This window comes from Oncorhynchus keta, chromosome 12 (assembly GCF_023373465.1).
Source record: "Oncorhynchus keta strain PuntledgeMale-10-30-2019 chromosome 12, Oket_V2, whole genome shotgun sequence".
Lineage (NCBI taxonomy): Eukaryota > Metazoa > Chordata > Actinopteri > Salmoniformes > Salmonidae > Oncorhynchus > Oncorhynchus keta.
Window position 1 is genome coordinate 50,336,413 of NC_068432.1, and position 12,121 is coordinate 50,348,533.

General features: G+C 48.9%; 1 protein-coding gene and 1 long non-coding RNA gene across 13 annotated transcripts in view; both read left to right on the plus strand.

Annotated features, from left to right (window-relative positions):
• Positions 1–12,121, plus strand: part of LOC118380861 (protein Shroom3-like) — a 162,901-nt gene that overhangs the window by 20,567 nt on the left and 130,213 nt on the right. The gene's annotated exons all lie outside the window — the stretch shown is intronic.
• LOC127906443 (uncharacterized) lies at positions 4,713–8,544 on the plus strand. Its single transcript, XR_008061385.1, has 3 exons — positions 4,713–5,239; positions 5,312–5,671; positions 8,384–8,544. It is a non-coding gene; the product is annotated as an uncharacterized LOC127906443 (long non-coding RNA).

A 12,121-nucleotide genomic window follows, 5' to 3' on the forward strand; every position in this document is an offset into this window, starting at 1 on the left:
ATAGACCCATATCTAATACTGTACTGGACAATGAGGATATAGACCCATATCTAATACTGTACAATGAGGATATAGACCCATATCTAATACTGGACAATGAGGATATAGACCCATATCTAATACTGTACTGGACAATGAGGATATAGACCCATATCTAATACTGTACTAGACAATGAGGATATAGACCCATATCTAATACTGTACTGGACAATGAGGATATAGACCCATATCTAATACTGGACAATGAGGATATAGACCCATATCTAATACTGGACAATGAGGATATAGACCCATATCTAATACTGGACAATGAGGATATAGACCCATATCTAATACTGTACTGGACAATGAGGATATAGACCCATATCTAATACTGTACAATGAGGATATAGAGCCATATCTAATACTGTACAATGAGGATATAGACCCATATCTAATGCTGTACAATGAGGATATAGAGCCATATCTAATACTGGACAATGAGGATATAGACCCATATCTAATACTGTACTGGACAATGAGGATATAGACCCATATCTAATACTGTACAATGAGGATATAGACCCATATCTAATACTGGACAATGAGGATATAGACCCATATCTAATACTGGACAATGAGGATATAGACCCATATCTAATACTGTACTGGACAATGAGGATATAGACCCATATCTAATACTGGACAATGAGGATATAGACCCATATCTAATACTGGACAATGAGGATATAGACCCATATCTAATACTGGACAATGAGGATATAGACCCATATCTAATACTGTACTGGACAATGAGGATATAGACCCATATCTAATACTGGACAATGAGGATATAGACCCATATCTAATACTGTACAATGAGGATATAGACCCATATCTAATACTGTACAATGAGGATACTGTATGTATGTTAGAAAAGCATTCAAGTATGACATGAGACTGCACTGTACACTGTGTGCTGCCTTCTGCACTGTACACTGTGTGCTGCCTTCTGCACTGTACACTGTGCGCTGCCTTCTGCACTGTACACTGTGCGCTGCCTTCTGCACTGTACACTGTGCGCTGCCTTCTGCACTGTACACTGTGTGCTGCCTTCTGCACTGTACACTGTGTGCTGCCTTCTGCACTGTACACTGTGCGCTGCCTTCTGCACTGTACATTGTGCGCTGCCTTCTGCACTGTCCACTGTGCGCTGCCTTCTGCACTGTACACTGTGCGCTGCCTTCTGCACTGTACACTGTGCGCTGCCTTCTGCACTGTACAAAAGTGCGCTGCCTTCTGCACTGTACACTGTGCGCTGCCTTCTGCACTGTACACTGTGCGCTGCCTTCTTTGACACATGAGGACAGTTGACCTACGAAGATAACTCCTCCGTGAGTATGAACTCCACAGAGAGGCTATGGAGGGTCTTCTATTTTTCCTTTGTAAATCTTATCTAGTGTTGTAGCGTTGCTAGTGTCCGTGTTGTTTCTATACAGAATACTTGGCAAACACTTTTCTGTTTGCAAGTCATTTCATCTTTTCGGAAGAAACAACAGAAGACTGACATACAGTTGAAGGGGTGATGGTAAGACTACAGGAAGGGGTGATGGTAAGATACAAGGGAAGGGGTGATGGTAAGACTACAGGAAGGGGTGATGGTAAGATACAAGGGAAGGGGTGATGGTAAGACTACAGGAAGGGGTGATGGTAAGACTACAGGAAGGGGTGATGGTAAGACTACAGGAAGGGGTGATGGTAAGACTACAGGAAGGGGTGATGGTAAGACTACAGGAAGGGGTGATGGTAAGACTACAGGAAGGGGTGATGGTAAGACTACAGGAAGGGGTGATGGTAAGACTACAGGAAGGGGTGATGGTAAAACTACAGGAAGTGGTGATGGTAAGACTACAGGAAGTGGTGATGGTAAGATAACAGGAAGCGGTGATGGTAAGACTACAGGAAGGGGTGATGGTAAGACTACAGGAAGGGGTGATGGTAAGACTACAGGAAGTGGTGATGGTAAGACTACAGGAAGTGGTGATGGTAAGATAACAGGAAGTGGTGATGGTAAGACTACAGGAAGGGGTGATGGTAAGACTACAGGAAGGGGTGATGGTAAGACTACAGGAAGGGGTGATGGTAAGACTACAGGAAGTGGTGATGGTAAGACTACAGGAAGTGGTGATGGTAAGATAACAGGAAGTGGTGATGGTAAGACTACAGGAAGGGGTGATGGTAAGACTACAGGAAGGGGTGATGGTAAGACTACAGGAAGGGGTGATGGTAAGACTACAGGAAGGGGTGATGGTAAGACTACAGGAAGGGGTGATGGTAAGATAACAGGGAGGGGTGATGGTAAGACTACAGGAAGGGGTGATGGTAAGACTACAGGAAGGGGTGATGGGAAGACAACAGGAAGGGGTGATGTAAGACTACAGGAAGGGGTGATGGTAAGACTACAGGAAGGGGTGATGGTAAGACAACAGGAAGGGGTGATGGTAAGGCAACAGGAAGGGGTGATGGTAAGGAAACAGGAAGTGGTGATGGTAAGACTACAGGAAGTGGTGATGGTAAGATACAAGGGAAGGGGTGATGGTAAGACTACAGGAAGGGGTGATGGTAAGCCTACAGGAAGGGGTGATGGTAAGACTACAGGAAGTGGTGATGGTAAGACTACAGGAAGGGGTGATGGTAAGACTACAGGAAGGGGTGATGGTAAGGCAACAGGAAGGGGTGATGGTAAGGAAACAGGAAGTGGTGATGGTAAGACTACAGGAAGTGGTGATGGTAAGATACAAGGGAAGGGGTGATGGTAAGACTACAGGAAGGGGTGATGGTAAGACTACAGGAAGGGGTGATGGTAAGACTACAGGAAGTGGTGATGGTAAGACTACAGGAAGGGGTGATGGTAAGACTACAGGAAGGGGTGATGGTAAGACTACAGGAAGGGGTGATGGTAAGACTACAGGAAGTGGTGATGGTAAGACTACAGGAAGGGGTGATAGTAAGATAACAGGAAGGGGTGATGGTAAGACTACAGGAAGGGGTGATGGTAAAGACTACAGGAAGGGGTGATGGTAAGACTACAGGAAGTGGTGATGGTAAGACTACAGGAAGGGGTGATGGTAAGACTACAGGAAGTGGTGATGGTAAGACTACAGGAAGGGGTGATGGTAAGACTACAGGAAGGGGTGATGGTAAGACTACAGGAAGGGGTGATGGTAAGACTACAGGAAGGGGTGATGGTAAGACTACAGGAAGTGGTGATGGTAAGACTACAGGAAGGGGTGATGGTAAGACTACAGGAAGGGGTGATGGTAAGACTACAGGAAGTGGTGATGGTAAGACTACAGGAAGGGGTGATGGTAAGACTACAGGAAGGGGTGATGGTAAGACTACAGGAAGGGGTGATGGTAAGACTACAGGAAGGAGTGATGGTAAGACTACAGGAAGGGGTGATGGTAAGACTACAGGAAGGGGTGATGGTAAGACTACAGGAAGGGGTGATGGTAAGACTACAGGAAGGAGTGATGGTAAGACTACAGGAAGGGGTGATGGTAAGACTACAGGGATGTTGAGAGAGAGGGTGTATGGTAGAGAGAGAGAGGGTGCATGGTAGAGAGAGAGAGGGTGCATGGTAGAGAGAGAGAGGGTGCATGGTAGAGAGAGAGAGGGTGCATGGTAGAGAGAGAGAGGGTGCATGGTAGAGAGAGAGAGGGTGCATGGTAGAGAGAGAGAGGGTGCATGGTAGAGAGAGAGAGGGGGTGCATGGAAAGAGAGAGAGGGGTGCATGGTAGAGAGAGAGGGGGTGCATGGTAGAGAGAGAGAGGGTGCATGGTAGAGAGAGAGAGAGGGTGCATGGTAGAGAGAGAGAGGGTGCATGGTAGAGAGAGAGAGGGTGTATGGTAGAGAGAGGGGTGCATGGTAGAGAGAGAGAGGGTGCATGGTAGAGAGAGAGAGGGTGCATGGTAGAGAGAGGAGGGTGCATGGTAGAGAGAGGGTGCATGGTAGAGAGAGAGGGTGCATGGTAGAGAGAGAGGGTGCATGGTAGAGAGAGAGAGGGTGCATGGTAGAGAGAGAGAGGGTGCATGGTAGAGAGAGGGGTGCATGGTAGAGAGAGAGAGGTGCATGGTAGAGAGAGAGAGGGTGCATGGTAGAGAGAGAGGGGGTGCATGGTAGAGAGAGAGAGGGTGCATGGTAGAGAGAGAGAGGGTGCATGGTAGAGAGAGAGGGTGCATGGTAGAGAGAGAGAGGGTGCATGGTAGAGAGAGGGGTGCATGGTAGAGAGAGGGGTGCATGGTAGAGAGAGAGGGTGCATGGTAGAGAGAGAGAGGGTGCATGGTAGAGAGAGAGAGGGTGCATGGTAGAGAGAGAGAGGGTGCATGGTAGAGAGAGAGAGGGTGCATGGTAGAGAGAGAGAGGGTGCATGGTAGAGAGAGAGAGGGTGCATGGTAGAGAGAGAGAGGGGGTGCATGGTAGAGAGAGAGGGGGTGCATGGTAGAGAGAGAGAGGGTGCATGGTAGAGAGAGAGAGGGTGTGATGTAGAGGTCGACCAATTATGATTTTTCAACGCCGATACCTATTATTGGAGGACCAAAAAAAAGCCAATAACGATTAATCGGCCGATATAATGACAATTACAACAATTCTGAATTAACACTTTTATTTTAACTTAATATAATACACCAATAAAATCAATTTAGCCTCAAATAAATAATGAAACATGTTCAATTTGGTTTAAATAATGCAAAAACAAAGTGTTGGAGAAGAAAGTAAAAGTGCAATATGTGCCATGTAAAAAAGCTGACGTTTCAGTTCCTTGCTCAGAACATGAGAACATATGAAATCTGGTGATTCCTTTTAACATGAGTCTTCAATATTCCCAGGTAAGAAGTTTTAGGTTGAGGTTATTATAGGAATTATAGGACTATTTCTCTCTATGCCATTTGTATTTCATATACCTTTGACTATTGGATGTTCTTATAGGCAATATAGTATTGCCAGTGTAACAGTATAGCTTCCGTCCCTCTCCTCGCCCCTACCTGGGCTCGAACCAGGGACACATCGACAACAGCCACCCTCAAAGCAGCGTTACCCATCGCTCCACAAAAGCTGCAGTCTTGCAGAGCAAGGGGAACAACTACTCCAAGTCTCAGAGCGAGTGACGTCACTGATGTTCTAATAGGTGTTCTAATTGCCACCCTATTGGATGTTCTAATAGGTGTTCTAATTGCCACCCTATTGGATGTTCTAATAGGTGTTCTAATTGCCACCCTATTGGATGTTCTAATATGTGTTCTAATTGCCACCCTATTGGATGGTCTAATAGGTGTTCTAATTGCCACCCTATTGGATGTTCTAATAGGTGTTCTAATTGCCACCCTATTGGATGTTCTAATAGGTGTTCTAATTGCCACCCTATTGGATGTTCTAATAGGTGTTCTAATTGCCACCCTATTGGATGTTCTAATAGGTGTTCTAATTGCCACCCTATTGGATGTTCTAATAGGTGTTCTAATTGCCACCCTATTGGATGTTCTAATAGGTGTTCTAATTGCCACCCTATTGGATGTTCTAATAGGTGTTCTAATTGCCACCCTATTGGATGTTCTAATAGGTGTTCTAATTGCCACCCTATTGGATGTTCTAATAGGTGTTCTAATTGCCACCCTATTGGATGTTCTAATAGGTGTTCTAATTGCCACCCTATTGGATGTTCTACATTTACATTACATTTAAGTCATTTAGCAGACGCTCTTATCCAGAGCGACTTACAAATTGGTGCATACACCTTATGACAACCAGTGGAACAGCCACTTGCATCTAAATCTTGTTGGGGGGGAGAAGGATTACCTACCCTTACTTACCCTATCCTAGGTATTCCTTGAAGAGGTGGGGTTTCAGGTGTCTCCGGAAGGTGGAGATTGACTCCGCTGTCCTGGCGTCGTGAGGGAGTTTGTTCCACCATTGGGGGCCAGAGCAGCGAACAGTTTTGACTGGGCTGAGCGGGAACTGTACTTCCTCAGTGGTAGGGAGGCGAGCAGGCCAGAGGTGGATGAACGCAGTGCCCTTGTTTGGGTGTAGGGCCTGATCAGAGCCTGGAGGTACTGAGGTGCCGTTCCCCTCACAGCTCCGTAGGCGAGCACCATGGTCTTGTAGCGGATGCGAGCTTCAACTGGAAGCCAGTGGAGAGAGCGGAGGAGCGGGGTGACGTGAGAGAACTTGGGAAGGTTGAACACCAGACAGGCTGCGGCGTTCTGGATGAGTTGTAGGGGTTTAATGGCACAGGCAGGAGCCCAGCCAACAGCGAGTTGCAGTAATCAAGACGGGAGATGACAAGTGCCTGGATTAGGACCTGCGCCGCTTCCTGTGTGAGGCAGGGTCGTACTCTGCGGATGTTGTAGAGCATGAACCTACAGGAACGGGACACCGCCTTGATGTTAGTTGAGAACGTCAGGGTGTTGTCCAGGATCACGCCAAGGTTCTTAGCGCTCTGGGAGGAGGACACAATGGAGTTGTCAACCGTGATGGCGAGATCATGGAACGGGCAGTCCTTCCCGGGAGGAAGAGGAGCTCCGTCTTGCTGAGGTTCAGCTTGAGGTGGTGATCCGTCATCCACACTGATATGTCTGCCAGACATGCAGAGATGCGATTCGCCACCTGGTCATCAGAAGGGGGAAAGGAGAAGATTAATTGTGTGTCGTCTGCATAGCAATGATAGGAGAGACCATGTGAGGTTATGACAGAGCCAAGTGACTTGGTGTATAGCGAGAATAAGAGAGGGCCTAGAACAGAGCCCTGGGGGACACCAGTGGTGAGAGCGCGTGGTGAGGAGACAGATTCTCGCCACGCCACCTGGTAGGAGCGACCTGTCAGGTAGGACGCAATCCAAGCGTGGGCCGCGCCGGAGATGCCCAACTCGGAGAGGGTGGAGAGGAGGATCTGATGGTTCACAGTATCGAAGGCAGCCGATAGGTCTAGAAGGATGAGAGCAGAGGAGAGAGAGTTAGCTTTAGCAGTGCGGAGCGCCTCCGTGATACAGAGAAGAGCAGTCTCAGTTGAATGACTAGTCTTGAAACCTGACTGATTTGGATCAAGAAGGTCATTCTGAGAGAGATAGCGGTAGAGCTGGCCAAGGACGGCACGCTCAAGAGTTTTGGAGAGAAAAGAGAGAAGGGATACTGGTCTGTAGTTGTTGACATCGGAGGGATCAAGTGTAGGTTTTTTCAGAAGGGGTGCAACTCTCGCTCTCTTGAAGACGGGAGGGACGTAGCCAGCGGTCAGGGATGAGTTGATGAGCGAGGTGAGGTAAGGGAGAAGGTCTCCGGAAATGGTCTGGAGAAGAGAGGAGGGGATAGGGTCAAGCGGGCAGGTTGTTGGGCGGCCGGCCGTCACAAGACGCGAGATTTCATCTGGAGAGAGGGGAGAAAGAAGTCAGAGCATAGGGTAGGGCAGTGTGAGCAGAACCAGCGGTGTCGTTTGACTTAGCAAACGAGGATCGGATGTCATCGACCTTCTTTTCAAAATGGTTGACGAAGTCATCTGCAGAGAGGGAGGAGGGAGGGGGGAGGATTCAGGAGGGAGGAGAAGGTGGCAAAGAGCTTCCTAGGGTTAGAGGCAGATGCTTGGAACTTAGAATGGTAGAAAGTGGCTTTAGCAGCAGAGACAGAGGAGGAAAATGTAGAGAGGAGGGAGTGAAAGGATGCCAGGTCCGCAGGGAGGCGAGTTTTCCTCCATTTCCGCTCGGCTGCCCGGAGCCCTGTTCTGTGAGCTCGCAATGAGTCGTCGAGCCACGGAGCGGGAGGGGAGGACCGAGCCGGCCTGGAGGATAGGGGACATAGGGAGTCAAAGGATGCAGTAAGGGAGGAGAGGAGGGTTGAGGAGGCAGAATCAGGAGATAGGTTGGAGAAAGTTTGAGCAGAGGGAAGAGAAGATAGGATGGAAGAGGAGAGAGTAGCGGGGGAGAGAGAGCGAAGGTTGGGACGGCGCGATACCATCCGAGTAGGGGCAGTGTGGGAAGTGTTGGATGAGAGCGAGAGGGAAAAGGATACAAGGTAGTGGTCGGAGACTTGGAGGGGAGTTGCAATGAGGTTAGTGGAAGAACAGCATCTAGTAAAGATGAGGTCAAGCGTATTGCCTGCCTTGTGAGTAGGGGGAAGGTGAGAGGGTGAGGTCAAAAGAGGAGAGGAGTGGAAAGAAGGAGGCAGAGAGGAATGAGTCAAAGGTAGACGTGGGGAGGTTAAAGTCGCCCAGAACTGTGAGAGGTGAGCCGTCCTCAGGAAAGGAGCTTATCAAGGCATCAAGCTCATTGATGAACTCTCCGAGGGAACCTGGAGGGCGATAAATGATAAGGATGTTCTAATAGGTGTTCTAATTGCCACCCTATTGGATTTTCTAATAGGTGTTCTAATTGCCACCCTATTGGATGTTCTAATAGGTGTTCTAATTGCCACCCTATTGGATGTTCTAATAGGTGTTCTAATTGCCACCCTATTGGATGTTCTAATAGGTGTTCTAATTGGCAGCATAATCTCGGGAGTTGATAGGCTTGAAGTCATAAACGGCACAATGCTTGAAGCATTGTGAAGAGCTGCTGGCAAACGCATGAAAGTGCTGTTTGAATGAATGCTTACGAGCCTGCTGCTGCCGACCACTGCTCAGTCAGACTGCTCTATCAAATCATAGACTTAATTATAATATAATAAAACACAGAAATACGAGCCTTAGGTTAATATTAATATGGTCGAATCCGGAAACGATCATTTCGAAAACAAGACGTTTTATTCTTTCAGTGAAATATGGAACCGTTCTGTATGTTATCTAACAGGTGGCATCCATTAGTCTAAATGTTGCTGTTACATTGTACAACCTTCAATGTTATGTCATATTTATGTACAATTCTGGCAAATTAATTACAGTCTTTGTTAGGAAGAAATGGTCTTCACACAGTTCTCAACGAGCCAGGCGGCCCAAACTGCTGCATATACCCTGACTCTGCTTGCACAGAACGCAAGGGAAGTTACACAATTTACCTAGTTAAAAGAAATTCATGTTAGCAGGCAATATTAACTGATTTTAAAGAAAGGCTTTGATGTTTATGGTTAGGTACACATTGGTACAACGACAGTGTTTTTTTCGCGAATGCGCTTGTTACATCATCACCCGTTTGGCGACGTAGGCTGTGATTCAATGAGAATATTACAGGCACCACATCGATTATATGCAACGCAGGACAAGCTAGATAAACTAGTAATATCATCAACCATGTGTAGTTAACTAGCGATTATGTGAAGATTGATTGTTTTTTATAAGATAAGTTTAATGCTAGCTAGCACCTTACCGTGGCTCCTTGCTGCACTCACACAACAGGTAGTCAGCCTGCCACACAGTCTCCTCATGGAGTGCAATGTAATCGGCTGTGATCGGTGTCCAAAAATGCTGATTACCGATTGTTATGAAAACTTGAAATCGGCCCTAATTAATCGACCATTCCGATTAATTGGTCGACCTCTAGTGTGGGTTAGAGAGAGAGAGGGGGGTGTGGTAGAGAGAGGGAGTGTGGGGTAGAGAGAGAGAGAGAGAGAGGGTGGGTGCGTGGTAGAGGGAGAGAGAGGGTGTGGGGTAGAGGGATAGAGGGGGTAGAGGGTGTGGGGTAGAGAGATAGAGGGCGTGTGGGGTAGAAAGATAGAAGGGGTGTGGGGTAGAGGGGGTGTGGGGTAGAGTGATATTTTATTTTTTTATTTTTTTATTTCACCTTTATTTAACCAGGTAGGCTAGTTGAGAACAAGTTCTCATTTGCAACTGCGACCTGGCCAAGATAAAGCATAGCAGTGTGAACAGACAACACAGAGTTACACATGGAGTAAACAATAAACAAGTCAATAACAGAGTAGAAAAAAAAATGGGCAGTCTATATACAATGTGTGCAAAAGGCATGAGGAGGTAGGCGAATAATACAATTTTGCAGATTAACACTGGAGTGATAAATGATCAGATAGAGGGGTGTGGGGTAGAGGTATAGCAGGTGTGGATTAGAGGGATAGAGGGTGTGGGTAGAGGGATAGCGGGTGTGGGGTAGAGGGATAGAGAGGGTGTGGGGTCGTGGGATAGAGGGTGTGGGGTAGAGGGTTAGAGGGTGGGGCAGAGGGTGAGGGGTAGAGGGATAGAGGTTGTGTGGTAGAGGGTGTGGGGTAGAGGGATAGAGGTTGTGTGGTAGAGGGATAGAGGGTGAGGTAGAAGGATAGAGGGTGTGGATTAGGCTGTGGGGCCTCCTGAGTCAACACTTCTAATCTGATTTACTGCAGGAGGGCTGTGGGGCCTCCTGTGTCAGCACTAGTAATCTGCTTTACTGCAGGAGGGCTGTGGGGCCTTCTGTGTCAGCACTACTAATCTGCTTTACTGCAGGAGGGCTGTGGGGCCTCCTGTGTCAGCACTACTAATCTGCTTTACTGCAGGAGGGCTGTGGGGCCTCCTGTGTCAGCACTTCTAATCTGCTTTACTGCAGGAGGGCTGTGGGGCCTCCTGTGTCAGCACTACTAATCTGCTTTACTGCAGGAGGGCTGTGGGGCCTCCTGAGTCAACACTTCTAATCTGATTTACTGCAGGAGGGCTGTGGGGCCTCCTGTGTCAGCACTAGTAATCTGCTTTACTGCAGGAGGGCTGTGGGGCCTTCTGTGTCAGCACTACTAATCTGCTTTACTGCAGGAGGGCTGTGGGGCCTCCTGTGTCAGCACTACTAATCTGCTTTACTGCAGGAGGGCTGTGGGGCCTCCTGTGTCAGCACTACTAATCTGCTTTACTGCAGGAGGGCTGTGGGGCCTCCTGTGTCAGCACTACTAATCTGCTTTACTGCAGGAGGGCTGTGGGGCCTCCTGTGTCAGCACTACTAATCTGCTTTACTGCAGGAGGGGTTGTGGGGCCTCCTGTGTCAGCACTACTAATCTGCTTTACTGCAGGAGGGGCTGTGGGGCCTCCTGTGTTAGCACTACTAATCTGCTTTACTGCAGGAGGGGTTGTGGGGCCTCCTGTGTCAGCACTACTAATCTGCTTTACTGCAGGAGGGGTTGTGGGGCCTCCTGTGTCAGCACTACTAAGCTGATTTACTGTAGGAGGGGTTGTGGGGCCTCCTGTGTCAGCACTACCATTCTCACCAGCCGCAGTAGCAGCTCTGCCGGGTCAGGGCAGCCACACAGAGACATGCTTCCCCAGGCGGCTACACAGCAGAGAAGCCCGGGGGAGGACAGAGACAGAACCGTGACAGGGCCAGAGAGCAGGACCAGAACAGAATTGCGACAGGGCCAGAGAGCAGGGCCAGAGACAGAACCATGACAGGGACAGAGACAGAACCATGACAGGGCCAGTGAGCAGGGACAGACACAGAATCATGACAGGGCCGGAGAGCAGGACCAGAACAGAACCGCGACAGGGCCAGAGACAGAACCATGACAGGGACAGAGACAGAACCATGACAGGGCCAGAGACAGAACCATGACAGGTCCGAAGAGCAGGACCAGAACAGAACCGCGACAGGGACAGAGCGCAGGGCCAGAACAGAACCGCGCCAGAGCGCAGGGCCAGAGACAGAACCATGACAGGGCTAGAGAGCAGGGCCAGAGACAGAACCATGACAGGGCCAGAGAGCAGGGCCAGAGACAGAACCATGACAGGGCCAGAGAGCAGGGCCAGAGACAGAACCATGACAGGGCTAGAGAGCAGGGCCAGAGACAGAACCATGACAGGGCCAGAGAGCAGGGCCAGAGACAGAACCATGACAGGGCTAGAGAGCAGGGCCAGAGACAGAACCATGACAGGGCCAGAGACAGAACCATGACAGGGCCAGAGAGTAGGGCTAGAGACAGAACCATGACAGGGCTAGAGAGTAGGGCTAGAGACAGAACCATGACAGGGCTAGAGAGCAGGGCCAGAGACAGAACCATGACAGGGCTAGAGAGTAGGGCCAGAGACAGAACCATGACAGGGCCAGAGAGTAGGGCCAGAGACAGAACCATGACAGGGCTAGAGAGCAGGGCCAGAGACAGAACCATGACAGGGCTAGAGAGTAGGGTCAGAGACAGAACCATGACAGGGCCAGAGAGTAGGGCTAGAGACAGAACCATGACAGGGCCAGAGACAGAACCAT